Consider the following 5,755-nt stretch of genomic DNA (forward strand, 5'->3'; position numbering starts at 1 on the left):
ACGGAAATCTACCCCAATGTGAGGAGGCCAACTTTCCCTACCCAGAGGCATCCCGTGCACTGTGTACAGACAGCATTATCCAACAGGTAATAATGCCATCTATAGTCCTTACAGGAGCCTAATTCTATGGCATCAGAGTTCTGTACATAAAAGGAGTTCAGGCCAGGCACAGTGGCTCACGCCTATAATCCTAGCACTTTGGGAGGCCAAGGCAGGTGGATCACGAGGTCAGGAGTCCAAGAGCAGCCTGGCCAAGATGGTGAAACCCCATCTCTACTAAAAAAATACAAAAATTAGCCAGGCGCAGTGGCAGGCACCTGTAATCTCAGCTATTCGGGAGGCTGAGGCAGGAGAATCGCTTGAACTCGGGCGGCAGAGGTTGCAGTGAGCCAAGATCGCGCCACTGCACTCCAGCCTGGGTGACAGAGTGAGACTCCGTCTAAAAAAAAAAAAGGTGTTCAATACATTTTAGCTACATCGGGGTTGCAGACTCAGGTGTCTTCAGAATTCACATAGGTAATGTGGATGAGAAAAGCAGGTCACAAATGAATGTGGTAAACTTGGGGACAGCCACTAAGCTTCAGTCAGCTGAATATAGGTCAAGTATTGCTGGGATTTTCTGATTATTCAGAAAACAGAAATCCATCAGAACTTATTAACATTAGTGTCACTAGAGTTGATCTACAACCCCTGCCCCCAACACACACACACACACACACACACAACTACTAGGTTTGACTGGCTTTTTAAAAAGAAAACAGAAATCTAGATATGTATGTGAATCTCCCAATTTTTGAAATCTGAAGTCTCAAAATTGTTTAAACTTCTATGCATCCCAAACAAAATATGTCTGTGGGCCGGATAAGTCCCAGCTGTCCAGTTAGCACCTGAGTGTCACTTACATGTGCCCCTACTCCCCAGATGGCAACTGGTTTCACTCCAAAGCCAGTCTCCTGCCCACGGACCCTTTTCAAGGACAGGAGGACCTTTAGGATGGCACAGGAGGCTCTGGGAAACTCTGAGGAGCTCTTTCACCTAAGCCCTTTCTCCTTAGACCTAGCTGCTCCCTTCCTGGGTTTAATTGCTTTACCTCTGCATGTATGAGCTGCAACAGAATTCCAGGAGCAGGTCATGGCTGACAGCACTCAAGACGACATGTACCTTACCTAGAGCTTGTCCTAGGCCATGGGAGCATCACGGTCATTGAGTTCACATCCAGAAAGCATGGCCCAAGTTTACCACAGCCTCCCTAGAAGTTTCCATCATGGAGTTTCCCTCCCTAGAGGACATCTTCAGATGACCAGGAGCTGGTATGGCTTGCCAATTCTCCTCCAGTGTAGTCCCCATAAAGCCCCAGGCAAACATATCTAGGACTCCTCAATGATATATGATGAGAGCTGTTGCCACCCCCAGCCCCAACAGAGTACTAGAAATATTTTTTTTTTAACTCTCTTCATTCTTGGGTGACTTTTAAGAATCCTTGCCCCCACTCATTATACCTAATGATAAACATTTCCTGAGTGCTTAGTATACATCGAGGACTTGAGGAGGGTCTAAAGAAAACTCCAGATAGGCTACACCTTTGTGAATTTTGCCAGTAATTAGAATGATTATTGTTTGTGAGTCAGCACTTGGGAATTTTTGCAAAATTCTCTCTGCCTTTGAGTTACAGGAGAATGAGGAACCCAAGTAGCGGGAGATAGGACAGCCTTTGAGTATCACGTTGTGCAATTGTGTTACCTGGAATCTTGTCAAAGGAGAAGCAGGATGTCAGCAGGGGTCATGTTAGAGCAGTGGCTTCATTCTGTGTCACAAGGGGTATCTTTTTGGGTAAGAGGTCAGCATTTACACTGTTGGCCAGAATATTCGTGTTATATTAACCAGAGCCTGCTTGCCCCGATCTCGTTTGACCCATGTTTTAGACCTTCCAGTCAGAAACTCAGAGACCCAGGTCCTCACATCCACACCCTGCCCAGCTCTGCCTCCCAGCCTGATGATTTCCTCAGTCTCCCATTTTCCCACACCACCCTGAATCTGGCCAGGTAACATAGCTCCATTGAGATAAATAGAGACACCCCACAATGTCCTCAGCCCCTAGGTTTCCATGTATGTAAACAATTGTAAGCCATCACTTGTGAGAGATAATCCCTTAAAGATTGATTTTTCTCTTTTAAAAGGGTAAGAAATTGTGCCCAAGAAATATCTGCACAAGTCATTCTCATTTGAAAATATAAGTGGATATTTGAATTTAAAAAAATAAGCTGATATCCATGTAAATTATCCAACAGGGCTTTGATTTCAAATGTATTGTTTGGAAACCTGTAATCAGTGCATAGATGGGATGCTATAAGCACCAAAATAATTTGGGGATAAAAGTAGGAAATGTCAGCTTCTGAAATGGAAGCTAATGAGAATCAGTATTAAAATAGGTAAGGTTAGCCAGGCCTGTGGGGTGTGCCTATAATCCCAGCTACTAGAAACTGCCTATAATCCCTGTCCAGAGACTGAGGCAGGAGGATCACTTGAGCCCAGGAGTTTTGAGTCCAGCCTGGGCAACATAGTGAGACCTCATCTCAAAAAAAAAAAAAAAAAAAAAGGAAAAAAGGTAGGTTTAACTAATTGCAGTGACTCAACTTAAGAGATAATTTGCTAAATGTGTCGCTCATTCATACATCCACTCTACAAGCACTTCGTGAGTGCCTGCTATGGACCAAGAAATGTTCTCAACATGGAGTGCTGAGTCCCATCCCCCCAAAGTATAATTGGAGTTTGCATTTCTAACAATGCCCAGGTGAGGGTAATGCTGTGAGATGGGGGCCACATTTGGGGAATAACTGACATCCTGAGTTATACATCATGTGCACTTACTTAGTGGGTAACTCAGTTCCTCCAGGCTGGGTTATCCCTTGCTAACTGAGACTCAGCTCTTAGATCAAGTGGCTCAAAGTGCAGGCCCTAGGAAATGTCCAGCATCAAGAAGCACCTTGTCATCTCAAGCCTGCAATTGCTCTTGGAAATTTACATCAATTAGAGCTTATATCTGCTTGCTAGATACATACACATGTATTATGATTTGCTATAGCAAACTAAAAGCAATCCTAGAGAGTAGCTAGTCAAACCTCTTTACTTGATAAGTGAAAAAACTGAGGCCTGAGGTTGCGTGACATGACTAAAATCACACAGCTAATTGGCTTCACTAAGATCTCACTTAGTACTTGCGGGAAGAGAGTATCGTCATAGACCAGTAGTTCTGAGTGTGGTCCCTGAGCCAACAGCATCAGCAGCACCAGGGAACTTGCTGGACCAACAAATTCTTGGACTCTGCAAATTCTAGACCTACTGAATCAGAAACTCAGGGGGCAGGCCCAGACATCTGTGTTTTGACAAGCCAAAGCCCCCGTGGTGTTACTGATGTGGACTCAGTTTGAGAATCACTGGCTTAGAGCAGTGCACAAGCTTTACTGTGCATGAGAATCACTTGGGGACACCAACGCTTGGGGCACACACGCTGCTTTGAGTAGCACGTCAGTCTAAAGCAGTGGTTCCTAGATGTCACTGCACACTAGAATCATCTGGGGAGCTGTCAAAAATACCAAAGCCCAGGCCCCTGCCATACCAATTAGATCAAGGATTCTGGGAGTGGGAACGAAGCATCAGTATTGTTTTAAGGACCTCCAAGTGATTCCAGTATGCAGCAAAGCTCAGGGATCACTAGTAGAGAACAAGGAGCAAGTTTTCAGCTTTTGGCCAGGTGCAGTGGCTCACACCTGTAATCGTAGCATTTGGGGAAGCCAAGACAAGAGGAGTGCTTGAGCACAGGAGTTCACAATCAGCCTAGGCAACATGGGGAGACCCTGTCTCTACAAAAAAATTTAAAAATTAGCCAGGCCAGGCATGGTGGCTCATGCCTGTAATCCCAACACTTTAGGAGGCCAAGGCAGGAGGATCACCTGAGCCCACGAATTCCAGACCAGCCTGGGCAACATAGGGAGACCCTGTCTCTATAAAAAATTACCCAGGCATAGTGGTGTGCACCTGTAGTCCCAGCTACTCGGGGCACTGAGGTGGAAAGACAGCTTGAACCTCAGAGGCTGAGGCTGCAGTGAGCTGTGTTCACACCACTGCACTCACAGAATGAGACCCCATCTCAAAAATAAATAAATAGCTACTTGGGAGGCTGAAGCAGGAGGATCGCTCAAGCCCAGGAAGTCGAGGCTGCAGTAAGCCATGATCGTGCCTCTGCACCCTAGCCTGGGTAAGAGAGAAAGCACTAGTCTCAAAAAAAAAAAAAAAAAAAAAAAAAAAAAGCTTTAAACTCTTAACAAAGATTCTTTTGACCAAACTCTAGTCAAGATCCTCTGAGCCCTGAGCCCTCTTCTCGACTAGGCCTCGACCTTTGCCTATAAAGACGTGAACAAACACTAACATAATTTCTCACAGCTCAAGGCCACATCCCTGAGATGATCGTAGCCCACCTTAAAGTGCCTGCCTAAGAAAACTTAAAGCTGCCGAAAGATTTAACTGTTCGTTCCAGCCAACCCCTGAACACAGGGCCCTAACTCCCAGTCTCTGTGGGAGAGTAACAGCCTTTCTTCAAAAAGCACCAGTTAGCAAACCCAGAGGGGTTTCACATCAACCACTTTCCACTTTTTCTAATTTTTCACCTTCCTGACTCTTCCAAGTCTAGGCTGGCCTTCCCCCTATTCTCCCATTCGCCCTGTGAAATGCCTAGTCACCTTTGCACAAATCCAAGGTGAGTTCAGTTCATACGGGACCCTTTTCCCTATTGTGATAGTATATTATTGATTAACATCTGTCCTTACAGTTTTAACTAATGTCTAGCTTTGTTTGTCTTTAATGCTCTTTACTAACCCATTTCAGAGTCACAACCTAGCAAAGTAGCATCTGAAATAGAAACAAAATTATGTGTTTGGCCTCTGAACTAATGATGAGCAAGCCACTTGTGAGCATAGCTTTTATTTGACTACCAGGTCCAGAAAACAAAGGGAAAATGCATAAGGTCCACACCTAGAAAGGAAACTTTTAAATGTACTGGAGGACCAGAGTGGCCTGCTGAGCCGTGAGCTCCTGTTCAGGTCCAACCTTGAGCAGTACTGCATGGTGAAAACAGCCTGGGCTTCACTGGAAGCCAGGAGCCCTGGGTTTGCCTATTTAAAGCTATGTGGGATTAAGAAAATGTGGCACATATACACCACGGAATACTATGCAGCCATAAAAAAGGATGAGTTCATGTCCTTTGTAGGGATGTGGATGCAGCTGGAAACCATCATTCTCAGCAAACTATCACAAGAACAGAAAACCAAACACCGCATGTTCTCACTCATAGGTAGGAATTGAACAATGAGATCACTTGGACACAGGGTGGGGAACATCACACACCAGGGCCTGTTGTGGGGTTGGGGGAGGGGGGAGGGATAGCATTACGAGATAAACCTAATGTAAATGATGAGTTAATGGGTGCAGCACACCAACATGGCACATGTATACATATGTAACAAACCTGCACGTTGTGCACATGTACCCTAGAACTTAAAGTATAATAAATAAATAAATAAACAAAAAATAAAATAAAATAAAAAATAAAGCTATGTGACCTAAACGTTGGTTTCCTCATTTATGAAACTTGAGCCACAGTGCCTGACTCATACTTGATGCTTCAAAAAAAGTACATGCGTTTAAGCTCCCAGACTGGTTAATCAATGCTTCAGCAGCCAATTAAGTGACACAGGATATG

This window comes from Macaca thibetana, chromosome 7, assembly GCF_024542745.1.
Source record: "Macaca thibetana thibetana isolate TM-01 chromosome 7, ASM2454274v1, whole genome shotgun sequence".
Taxonomy (NCBI): Eukaryota; Metazoa; Chordata; class Mammalia; order Primates; family Cercopithecidae; genus Macaca; species Macaca thibetana.